The sequence below is a fragment of the Leptodactylus fuscus genome, chromosome 2 (assembly GCF_031893055.1).
Source record: "Leptodactylus fuscus isolate aLepFus1 chromosome 2, aLepFus1.hap2, whole genome shotgun sequence".
In the NCBI taxonomy this organism is placed as follows: Eukaryota; Metazoa; Chordata; class Amphibia; order Anura; family Leptodactylidae; genus Leptodactylus; species Leptodactylus fuscus.
In genome coordinates, this window is record NC_134266.1 from 263584376 (window position 1) to 263598220 (window position 13845).

The following is a 13845-nucleotide window of genomic DNA, read 5'->3' on the forward strand; positions in this document are numbered from 1 at the left end:
GTCACGATGCTCGGAGTGCCCATGTCACCGCTGTGGACCAATCCAAAGCCTCAACGGTGACCCCCAACTACATGAGAACACCAGAGGCCGTGAGGAGGCTCAAAAGAGGTCATGGATGGTGAGTATACATTTTTTAATAATTTCACTTTTGGTACTACTTTTGGACCCGAAACAAACCAGAAGATCACTACATCGGAAGATGCGAAACAAATCGTCGGAGGTTTGCTCATTTTTAGGTATTATTTAGGTATTGTGACCCTCCTCCCGGGTTGCATCAAAACCTGCATGTGTGAAGGCAGAGTTTTGTGCTTCTTAAGGACACTCATTTTAGAATGATTAATGTTCGGAAAGATTCACGAGCTACAGAAGAAGCTCCGATCCAAATTTCAAATTTCCTCTCTCGTGAAGGTTAAAGACTTGAACACGCACGTTGACTTCTTCGAGAACATGTCAGCTCCCGGTGAACACATTATCCATGATTAGAAGTCTGGCTGGATCTCCAACTCATCAACAGGAACAAATGGAAAGATTTGTAAAACCGATAATAGGCAGAATTAGGGCAGGTGGGTTGTGTACATTACAAGAGATTAGCATCGTGTTCAGTAACCACAGGGAGTTTAACACAACATGTAACGAGAAATTAGGTTAATTAAGAGACTGGAATGAAAGATTGCCAGTTACGAGCCAAGAGAGAAGCTTAGAAAAGCAGATAGAAAGATAAGATTTACAAAAAAAGGGCATTCACAATTGCTAAAGTTTTACTCCTTTACCTTTTAAAAGGGTTGTTTAGAGTTAAGGTTTTTATGGTTAGAAGCCGGCCCCCACACCGATCAGCTAAATTGAGCTGTTGATCACATTGAAGTCAGTGGGCACTGAGCTATAGTGACTATGCCCTGTTGCTATACAGGGGGATGGACCTTTCAGGCTCTGTGCAACTTATCGGTAGGAGGTCCAGCTGTTGACCCCTCCACAGATCAAGTATTGACAGCCCAAGGACACACGGTGGCTCAGTGGTTAGCACTGCAGCCTTGCAGAACTGAAGTCCTGGTGTTCAAATCCCGCCAAGGGCAAAAAAAAAAACATCTGCAAGGAGTTTGTATGTTCTCCCCGTGTTTGCGTGGATTTCCATTCCAAAAAAGACATACTGATAGGGGGAAAAAAATGTACATTGTGAGCTCTGTGTGGGGCTCACAATCTACATTAAAAGAAAAAAAAAAAACCCACAAACTTTCAATATTATAGTAGGATTATTTTTATGTGGGATAAGCCATAAAAACCTTAATCTTGAACATCCCCCTTTAGATCAAAATGAGTCAAGGCTGAAGACATTCGACAAACAAAAGAGTCCGATTACTTATACAGTTATATCCCCTCCAAAAATCCCCCTGCAAAGGCAAACGATTGATGGGAGTTGGGGTAGTCATTGCAGGAGTGCAGTGGCGTAACTAGGAATGGCGGAACCCCATGGCAAACTTTTGACATGGGACCCCCCTCCCTCCCGACACCGATGCCGAAGACCTCGACCGACCCCCTCCTACGCATTCATGTGCACTCTATTATCCCCATAGTGGTCTCTGCACACAGTATTATCCCCCATAGTGGCCCCTGCACACAGTATTATGTCCCATAGTGGCCCCTGCACACAGTATTATGTCCCATAGTGGCCCCTGCACACAGTATTATGCCCCATAGTGGCCCCTGCACACAGTATTATGCCCCATAGTGGCCCCTGCACACAGTATTATGTCCCATAGTGGCCCCTGCACACAGTATTATGCCCCATAGTGGCCCCTGCACACAGTATTATGCCCAAAAGTGGCCCCTGCACACAGTATTATGTCCCATAGTGGCCCCTGCACACAGTATTATGCCCCATAGTGGCCCCTGCACACAGTATTATGCCCCATAGTGGCCCCTGCACACAGTATTATGTCCCATAGTGGCCCCTGCACACAGTATTATGCCCCATAGTGGCCCCTGCACACAGTATTATGCCCAAAAGTGGCCCCTGCACACAGTATTATGTCCCATAGTGGCCCCTGCACACACTATTATGCCCCATAGTGGCCCCTGCACACAGTATTATCCCCCATAGTGGCCCCTGCACACAGTATTATCCCCCATAGTGGCCCCTGCACACAGTATTATGCCCCATAGTGGCCCCCTCACACAGTATTATGTCCCATAGTGGCCCCAGTACACAGTATTATGTCCCATAGTGGCCCCTGCACACAGTATTATACCCCATAGTGTCCCCTGCACACAGTATTATACCCCATAGTGTCCCCTGCACACAGTATTATCCCCCATAGTGGCCCCTGCACACAGTATTATGCCCCATAGTGGCCCCTGCACACAGTATTATGCCCCATAGTGGCCCCTGCACACAGTATTATGTCCCATAGTGGCCCCTGCACACAGTATTATGCCCCATAGTGGCCCCTGCACACAGTATTATGCCCAAAAGTGGCCCCTGCACACAGTATTATGTCCCATAGTGGCCCCTGCACACACTATTATGCCCCATAGTGGCCCCTGCACACAGTATTATCCCCCATAGTGGCCCCTGCACACAGTATTATCCCCCATAGTGGCCCCTGCACACAGTATTATGCCCCATAGTGGCCCCCTCACACAGTATTATGTCCCATAGTGGCCCCAGTACACAGTATTATGTCCCATAGTGGCCCCTGCACACAGTATTATACCCCATAGTGTCCCCTGCACACAGTATTATACCCCATAGTGACCCCTGCACACAGTATTATGCCCCATAGTGACCCCTGCACACAGTATTATCCCCCATAGTGGCCCCTGCACACAGTATTATGCCCCATAGTAGCCCCTGCACACAGTATTATGTCCCATAGTGGCCCCTGCACACAGTATTATGTCCCATAGTGGCCCCAGTACACAGTATTATGTCCCATAGTGGCCCCTGCACACAGTATTATGCCCCATAGTGGCCCCTGCACACAGTATTATCCCCCATAGTGGCCCCTGCACACAGTATTATCCCCCATAGTGGCCCCTGCACACTATATTAACCCCCATAGTGTCCCCTGCACACAGTATTATCCCCATAGTGGCCCCTGCACACAGTATTATGTCCCATAGTGGCTCCTGCACACAGTATTATCCCCATAGTGACCCCTGCACACAGTATTATCCCCCATAGTGGCCCCAGTACACAGTATTATGCCCCATAGTGTCCCCTGCACACAGTATTATGTCCCATAGTGGCCCCCTCACACAGTATTATGCCCCATAGTGTCCCCTGCACACAGTATTATCCCCCATAGTAGCCCCTGCACACAGTATTATGTCCCATAGTGGCCCCTACACACAGTATTATGTCCCACTGTGGACACCCATAAACAATTATTATACTCTGGGTTCTTTTCAGACCCAGGGGGAGAAAAACATTAAAAAAAACCTCTGTTACTCACCTATCTTCCGTCTCCTACGCTGTTGGCCTCCAAAGTAGTCGATCTTCAATGACGTCAAATGTCACATGACCCAGGACACAGGCCGGGGTCATGAGATGTCAGACGACTAGGCCAAAGCCTGCCCGGATCGTGGAGAGGTAAGGTACAGTGTTTTTTATGTTTCTTACCTCTCCCAGGCAGCCGATCATTATACTCGGGGGTCCGAAAAGACCCCCAAATATAATGATAGCAGCGGTAGCGGCTGTCACCGGGCCCCTAATGTGCCGGGCCCTGTGGCAGCTGCTTCTCCTGCTACGGCGGTAGTTACGCCATTGCTCCAGTGCCTGCCTTTCTTTACTGCACTGCAAGTAAAGACATTCCTAACTACGCATGTGACCCCTGAAGCCGATCACTGACCTCTGTAATTTTTAGTTTGTTTTATTGAATTTTCCACCATTGGCCTAATTTTTCATTATTACAAAAAAAATGCTTTCAAAGGGAATTTATAAATATATGGGTTCACTAATTAAAACCACATAGTGGTTCGTACAATATTACTTTTTCATAATTTGTTTTTACTTTCTTATTTTTTTAAATTAAATTGAATTCAATTTTTTAAATTAAATTTTTCAAATAATCACCAAAAATTCTTAAATATATGTTAAACTTCAAAACAGGTCAGTTTGTGATGCCATCTTTTTAACAACTACATTTTTTTTGGTTGTGTTCCAAGAGACTGCTTTTTATTTTACCATTGATGTAATGCTAAAAAATTTAAAATCTACCTTTTTACATGAGAATCCCACTTTATGGTGGAGGGGAGTTGTGACCATCGCCTAAATAAGTGATAGCTATCATTGTATCCTACCTCTACAGATAATGATGTAATGGCTGGGGGCAACATGGTGGCTCAGTGGTTAGCCTTGCAGTGCTGGAGTCCTGGGTTTGAATCTCACTAGGAACAACATCTGCAAGGAGTTTGTATGTTCTCCCCGTGTTTGCGTGGATTTCCTTCCATTCTACAAAGACGTACTGATAGGGAAAATGTACATTGTGATCCCTATATGGGGCTCACAATCTACATTTAAAAAAAAAAAAGTGTGATTGCTGATAAGAAATCTACAAAAGAAGAGGTGTCAGGCTATTATTAGGCTTAGTGACCAGAGTAAAAATTGCATGATTTTAGGATTTTTTTTAAAAAGATCAACATGGAAAATGTTAAAAAAAATTGGCAAAAATTCTTAAAAATATGTTTAACATGATTTACTTGAATTAAAAAATAGGTTATTTTGTGAAGGCCGATTATTATTATTATTAATTATTATTATTATTATTATTATTATATTCCAAGAAACATAACTTCTTATTTTACTGTTGATGTAGTAACAAAAAATGTAAAAATTCCCCTTTCTATTATACTCCCACCTAGAGATGAGCGAACAGTAAAATGTTCGATATTCGATATTCGTTTTGAGTAGCCCCTCAATATTCGACTACTCAAATCGAATATCGAACCCTATTATACTCTATGGGGGAAAAATGCTCGTTTCAGGGGTAGGCAACATTCGATCAAATTATACTTACCAAGTCCACGAGTGAGGGTCGGGCTTGGGCAGAGCCGACTGCATATGACTGCACTACATGAAAATGGACGCTTACAGTCAAAGCGGCCATTTTCTTGTAGTGCTGGCATGCGCAGTCGGCTCTGCCCAGACCCGATGCCTAAGCAAAATGAATTCAGAGCCAGAAGACGCCGCGGGGAAGCTGCACGGAGAAGACTTCTAAAGGTAGGAGAAGAACCAGCGTTGATTGGCCGACTGTATAGCATTCGGCCAATCAATGCTGGTTCTGCATCGAACTTTTCCATTCGAATAGCGAGTAGTATTCGATTGAGTACGAGTATTTCAAATACCATAGTATTCCATCGAATACCTACTCATTCGAGTACTACTCGCTCATCTCTACTCCCACCTCATTGGGAGGGGGCTGTGACCATCACGTAGTCGTGGACCCTGAGTTATCTATCTATATATAGGTGTTATCTGTCATTGTAATATGGCCTGTGATGATAATGAGATGACTGCTGAAGAAAAATCTCCTACAGTACAGGAACTGTCAGCCTATTATTGTGACCAGAATGGTAACTGTAGGATTTCAATTAAAAAATATATATATAGAATTTTTTTAAAAAAATCTCCAAAAAGTTTCAAAATATGTTTATCCGAAAAACATGGGCCATTTTTGTGATGACACCATCTCTTTAACCGTTACGATTTTTTTTTTTGTTTAACCCTTATCGTCATGTTCTAAAAACATAATTTTTTTTATTTTATTTTATCGCCCTTGTGATAAAAAAAACTAGTGTAAATCTCCCTTTTACCTTCTGCTCCCATCTCATGGGGAGGGGGAAGAGGAGAGTTGTGACCATTAGCTATTGTCAATGGTGGCCCCTGGGTTATCTATATATAGCCAAGTCCTGTCATTGTAATCTTGTCTTTGATGATAATGAGGTGACTGCTCAGAAGTGATCTCTACAGAACAGGAAGTCTTGGCCTATTATTAGGTTTAGTGGAAAGCTACAAGTTTTTAAGGTTTTATTAAAATATATCAACACGAAATAAAAAAAAATAGTTCATGTTACGATTACAACATCAATAGCTAAGTGGTTTTTTATTGTAATATTAATGCAAGATCATTAGCTTATCATTTTATTTTGATTTTATTGATCAATGTGATCATAAAATATTTAACCCCCCCCTTTACATTATTCTCCCACTTCATTGGAAACAGAACAGAGGAATTGTTCGGAATTGTTCCCATCACCTATTAGGAATAGTGGCCCTTAGTTATCTATATATAGGCGATAGCTGTCATTGTAACCCTGACGGGCTGATAATGAGGTGACTGCCGAAAAGACGTCTACAGAACAGGAAGTGTCAGCCTATTATTGGGCCTAGTGACCAAAGTGAAAATTACAGGATTTTAGAATTTTTTTAAGGATGCGAAGAGTTGGAAGAGGTGATATAAGGTCCTCTTTAATGAACATGGCAGGTTAAAAGCTATTGAAAAAAAAAGTCAAGTTAAAGTTTGCTACATCTGGCATTCTAGAAGCGCCAAGGAAATGGTTGCAGAATTATATCACTTAATAGAGAAGGGAGAACCTTACCAAATTCGGTTTGATGAATATTCATGAGGTTTGGACGTTTCTTTTTGGGTCAACCTTGTTTGTAGTGTCTCGAAACACATCCATGTCAATTGCTGGCCACATCACCGAGTAGGCCGAGACACTGTTCCAGATGCCACGAGGAGGCCCAAAAGGGGTGAGGGAAGGTGAGTATGAATGGTTGCTTTATGTTTCCACACCTCCCCCTATTATACTCTGAGGTCTGAAGAGATCCCACAATCTAATACACTGTCTACCAAGAAGTATTTGGAAACCCATACAAATGAAGATATCTGCGGTCGTGATGTACGTCACACCTTCCGCCGTTAAATAGGAAACAGCATTGGCATTAGTCACATGCAAGATGCCACGAAGTGCAGTGTTGTCCGAATTTGAGAAAGGAGTGATTGTGGGATACCACAGAAATGGTCGATCCTTAAGGGCCATAGCGAGTGAACTGAATTACCCAAAATCAACAGTGGCCTATGTGATTACGAAGCGGAAGGTGAACGGTGATTGGCGGAATGTGCCCCGAGTTGGCAGACCCCCGAAACTGGGAGCTAGAGACCGACGAGTGCTGGCCAGAGAAACCGCACCCAACCGATGGCTCACATACACCAGGAGGGTCACCAGGCATCCGGGAGTATTGTGTCGCTCAATCCCATCCGTAAGGAAACATCTGCTGGGGTCTACCAACTATTGGATAGGAAGAAATGTGTTTTTTCTATTCTACCACAGGGGTCCACATACTTATTGGTAGACAGTGTAATTTTACTTCTGGTTTTATCCGAACTTGTTTGACCCGGGACAAATCAGGGAAGTGAGCCACCTGAAATATAATGAATCTCTAGTATTAAAACAAAATCATCCCCCCCCCAAAAAAAAAAGCCAAAAACTACATAATTTTTATGTCACCGCGATCACACTGACCTGAACGGTAACGTTGAACATTGAACGCCATAATAATAAAACCCATTAGAAGATGGCACAGCTGCGTTTTTTCCGATTTCACCTTATTCTGATTTTATTCCAGCTTCCTCGTACATTGTACAGAATATTAAATGCTGCCATTAGGAAGTACAATTTGTTTTGCCAAAAAACAAGCCCTCGTACGGCTCTGTCAATGTAAAAACAAAAAGGTTACGGTTTTCAGAAGAAATATAGTGATGCTCATAGGAAAATAAAATGTATGGAAAAACAAGGAAAACTTTGAATTGACGCTGTCCTCCAGTGTTGTGTAACAATTGGCATTTGGGGCATTCATCTAGAAGTTAAGTTCAGGAAGATGGTAACAAGTAGCTCCATGCAATGTAATGGGATGTGGCACTGCTCGGTGAGGGTCCCTGCACTGTTCTCCCTGGCCGTGGTGTACTCATGTAAAGTGCTCAGGCCCATTATGAAGCTGTGAACTTTGCAGTCTGTTCCCAGCCATTATTCATCACCGGTGGGCTATTTAAGGCACCTTTCCCCACAGGATAGTGCCTGAGCAAAAAGATGACTTGCATGCTAGTGTATCAAGGTGTTTATTTCTATTCTGCTTGTATACCTGTGTCTCACACCTGAATCTATGTCATCTGCCCTGACCTGTTCCTGGATACTGGTTCTGAATCTGTGCCACCTGCCCTGACCTGTGCCTGGATACCAGCTCTGAATCTGTGCCATCTGCCCTGACCTGTTCCTGGATACTGGTTCTGAATCTGTGCCACCTGCCCTGACCTGTGCCTGGATACCAGCTCTGAATCTGTGCCATCTGCCCTGACCTGTTCCTGGATACCAGCTCTGAATCTGCGCCATCTGCCCTGACCTGTGCCTGTATACTAGCTCTGAATCTGTGCCATCTGTCCTGACCTGTGCCTGTATACTAGCTCTGAATCTGTGTCATCTGCCCTGACCTGTTCCTGGATACTGGTTCTGAATCTGTGCCATCTGCCCTGACCTGTTCCTGGATACCAGCTCTGAATCTGCGCCATCTGCCCTGACCTGTGCCTGTATACTAGCTCTGAATCTGTGCCACCTGCCCTGACCTGTGCCTGGATACCAGCTCTGAATCTGTGCCATCTGCCCTGACCTGTTCCTGGATACCAGCTCTGAATCTGTGCCATCTGCCCTGACCTGTTCCTGTATACTGGTTTTGAATCTGTGCCATCTGCCCTGACCTGTGCCTGGATACCAGCTCTGAATCTGTGCCATCTGCCCTGACCTGTGCCTGGATACTAGCTCTGAATCTGTGCCATCTGCCCTGACCTGTTCCTGGATACCAGCTCTGAATCTGCGCCATCTGCCCTGACCTGTGCCTGTATACTAGCTCTGAATCTGTGTCATCTGCCCTGACCTGTGCCTGAATACCAGCTCTGAATCTGTGCCATCTGCCCTGACCTGTGCCTGAATACCAGCTCTGAATCTGTGCCATATTCCTTGATCTGTGCCTGGATACTGATTCTGAATCTGTGCCATCTGCCCTGACCTGTGCCTGGATACTGAATCAGTCTCTCACTTTAAGGATTCTGTCCCTCTACGTTTGCGACAAGTGGCGATAACCAGCATGTCAATGGACAGGAGACATCGTGCAATAATCCAACAGCGCTTGATACAAGTTTTGAGGTTTCCTGAGGCCAACTAACTTTGCTTTCCACCTGGCTTTTATGTCCCTTTAACATGTCACAGATCGGAGTTATGTACGTGAAAAATCTGATCATTTGCAGGTCTTAGCGACACCGGCCACTTCCTCCATTTACATAACCTTACGACTTTTCCTTCTCGGTGTTGCAATTTTAACGTTGAGGATTGTGTTTGAGATTGGAATATCTCAGCATTGTAATATCCCGGCACTCAACAAGCCTATTAAGCTGAACGAATGGTTAAAAATTTAACCATTGTGCCTGAACGTTTGCAGCACGTTGCGGTAAAGCGCTCTGTAATCTGATAACACATTCAACATATTGCCGAACGTTCTTCTAATTAACCCCTTAGCGCAGGGTATGGAAATAGCCCGTCTGTTGGTTAACGTCTCCCGCAAACTGAGAAATCAATTTGCAGTCGATGTGAAATAAATATTGCTGAACCGGTAATTTCTAGGTGGAAAAACCTGTCTTTAGTAGCAAACAAGGGGATGATGATTTCTTGCTGATGGTTCTATCTCCGGCGCTCAGAATACTGTAATTTGTAATGTTCACCTTGCAGGGTAGAAAAGCATGAAAGTGAACTATATATCACCCGTATATTATACCCCAGGATTGCTGTACATGGGGGAGATGTATTTATACTGTTGTCAGATTCCCGCGAGGACTCGGAAATGTAAATGGTGGCCTTCGTGGTTTGGTAATCTGCTGGAATTTAGGGTAATGAACCTTCTCTACAGTGATTGTAAGGTACCTATGGAAGATGTACTGTGTGATGTAGGATTGTGAAGTATTGGAAGTAGGTAAAGAGGGACCTCGAGGTCACAAGTGATTTGGAATTAAATTAGATAAGACCTCCAGTTGTTCCCCCTTAAAGGGGTATTGCCATAGACGCATGTTGTAGAATATCACTACAATATAACATAACATTCTAACCTTCGGGGGCCCTGTTGACCAGGAGGATGAGAAAACCATGGTAGCTTTAGGTACTCTCCTGCCGATCTACATTGCCAACCAGTGATGATTGTGGTCGACTGGGCCCAGCAAGGTACAGGGCCTGCGGCCAGCTGTAGATGACCGGGGACCCGTACCACTATGAAAGCTATACATATTGCAATTGATACTATCCCGGGGAGGTGACTTATAATAATAAATAGTTATACTCACTAGAGATGAGCGAACAGCCGGTTCGAATAGCACGCTCCCATAGAAATGAATGGAAGTGGCCGGCACGCAGACTTTGCCGGTGGCCGGCCACTTAACCCCCTGCATGCTTTGTCCATTCATTTCCATGGGAGCATGCTATTCGAAACGGCTGTTTCGAATAGTGTTCGCTCATCTCTAATACTCACCTCTCCTGGGCTCAGCGTCCTCTCCGGCGTTCTTCCATCATGTGAATGAGGCCTGTGATTAGGCCCCAGCAGTCACATGGGGCGAAGCAGCGTAATGACATCAATGAGCCCCCACATGACCACTGAAGACCAATCAGGAAGATGACCAAAGATACTGAAGACAGCCGGAGCCAGGATGCCCAGGAAAGGTGAGTATTAGTGTTTATTATTTTTATAAGATAAGATAATCCTCCCACAGTGGGGAAATTTCAGCATGTTACAGCAGCCTAGTAATACAGATACAGGATAATATACAGTAATATATTACAGACGTAGACACACATATGCTGAGAAGAGAAGATATAATAGGAGTCCATAGCAGCTAAGGAAAAGAAGAAGAAAGAAGGAAGACTTCATAGTCATTAGTTCTCTGTGCGGAGTGTCTTCGCTTGGTTTGATGTAGATTATACAGCCTGGTCGCGGTTGGAAGGAAGGACCTGCGATAGCTCCTTCTCACACTTGGGGTGAAGCAGACGGTCACTTACAGTGCTGTCAAGTCCCATCAAGGTCCCATACATGGGGTGGGATTTGTTCTTCCGCATGGAGGTCACCACGGACAGTATCCTTCTGTCACCCACCTGGGTCCATCTTCCCTGGGTCCATCTTCCCTGGGCCTCTGATTATTATACTTTGGGGTCTGAGCTATAATGATAGCACCAGAGCAGAGGGGGAATTGGGGGGCCAGAAAAAAGTTTGCATCCGGGCCCACAAGCCACTTGTTATGCCACTGCTGCCAATCATCGACTGTGCCGCAGGTAGAAGTTTTTGGCTGGCTCTCTAGACCCTGGTTCCCAAAGATGCATTGTAGAGAATATCATTGAATATGCAAACACTCCTTTATAGACAAAGGAAAACTCATTCGACTGCCAACTTTTGGAAGGTAGCTCCCTATAGATCATGAGTGGGCAACCCCTGGCACACAAGCTATGTCTTCCTAGCATTGCTATCCGGCAGGGGTTAACTCCACTGTGACTGACCAGACAGGGACCGAGTGGGCGAACGAGTTATTTCAGGAGAACGTCTGGATCAGGTCAGCTAAACAACAGCAAATGGGGAGGTGGGAATGGAAAAGTAAAGAGAACTCTTCATCATTTAGACAGATAAACCCAAAATTTTAAAACTAAGCAGTCTATCGTGAGAGGAAGAGATTTGTCAGTAACCGGGTTTTGTGTACCATTATTTAATGGACAATTCCTCTATTAAACCTTTTGCCAGTGAACACCTCCAAGTCAACAACATGGAGGTTCAACATTGTGTTCCATGTTCAATGCGCTCAGTAGAACAGAACAATCTACAAAAATGAACACAAGGTTCTTAGTCTACCAAGTGATCATGGTGTATAATCCCACTAGCGACCTTTGTATAGTTGGTCCCTACTCTTCTGGGTGTGGCAATATACAATATCCACCACCCTTGCAACACAGTACTCGGAGGAGAAGCTCATTTTTGGTTTTTCCTTGGTACCAGCGCTCCTCCCATTTGGCCAAGCTGGTTTTAATGATCGGAGACTGTCTAAGGAATCTACCGGATCCCAGTCCATTGACTGTTCATTGGCCACATGGTAAGATGAACTTTTTGAGATTTGTGTACATGGTGTTGCATGGTGTCTCACCTTGGGGTTGGGTGGCCCAGAGTCTGGGGCTTAGGCTGGCAGCAGGGATCTTCCTGGGTTAGTCTCCCGGCCAGTGTTGGAGGTTGTCATGCAGCACCGCACCTAGTAGAGTAGAGACTCCCTATGTATAATATTAGGATGACTGGTCCATGTCTTTCCTCTTTTTCTTTCCGAAATGCAGCAGTTCAGCTCAGCCCTGTGTTTTATTAGGTTAGGGCCACCCACGGTTCACAATGGGACAACACTTTTTGATTCCGATGCCCCCGACCTATCTGATGGCCTGATATGGTGACAGACTCCCTTCAATGCGTTACTGCATTAACGACCTAATGTCCCGGGCCCTGTAGCAGCTGCTACCACTGCAATCCTGATATTTACACCACTGACGGCATCGAGTCACGCAACCTAAAGTCAGATTACTACATTTGTAACAGTCAGACCACATGTTATTAGTACTCAGTGCAGGAATCCAGTCAAGGGTTCACTTACTTTGCTTTACATCCATAAGTGACCGAAATTTCACCAATGGTTTATCATCTTTGAGCCGATGTGATTTGTCTTCCATAAGCAGCAGATTGAGGTCCGCACATTCTGGGCTATACGCCAGTATTTAGAAATATGATGTAAATGTGACCTGCTCTACAAAGGCCAAAGACAACATCACCCTCTTGTGTATTTGTCATCATATAAATTTCATATGGGCTGAAGCCAATCGAGAGAACAACAATCACGATGCACCTTCTAGATATCCCAACGTACCTACAGAGCACTTTAATCTGGCGTATCTAACGTGAATAACAATGACTGCTGTCAAGTCACTCATAAGCGCATTATTGCATTTCTTCTGCTGCTATCATGTCAACTGAATGTCAATTGTGCTCTTCCTATACATTCATATTCATGAGGCGACGGCGAGTCAAAGTCAATCATTGCACAAGTTAATGATTCATTGGTAAAGCCTAAACACATACATAATAGCGGCTCTGATAAATGACACATTGGGTAGAGGTTAATCCATCGCCCATTAGACATTAGGTATCTAATAGAATGTGTAGACCTTCATAGAAGACACTTAGTATCGAGAATTCCTCGTGGATACAGATGTATCCGTACTAAATTTGCTTAAAAAGTCCAGTTCAATATAATATCACAATAGGATGCAATACACAACCCAACCACTGGGTGGCCACACATACAGGATAAACACCTTGTGACACAATATCGCAAAATCATGTTTTTTTCAAAGCTGGTAGTCCTAAAGCGTTATGATGTTGACTCTGAGAATCGCCCAACATCACAAGGGAGGTGACGGAAGGGGCGTATACATGTTTATTATATTTCCCCACCTCAATCCATTTCTTATATCCTCAGAGTATAATAGTGGAAAACCCCAGAAGTTGGATCTGACCAAGGAACCCATGCTGCTGAGCTTCCCCCCCAATCTGCACAACCACAGACCTATTGATATCCAGGTATGATGCACAGTATGGATGCGCTTTAGGGGCTCTGTTGCTCTTCATGTTTGTACACTTCTCTCCTAAGCAACACTTATGATCACAGGAACTTTGTAATAAATGTATCTGAAGATTTTATCAATATGCTATTCGATAATATTGCTGCTGTTTATTGCAGT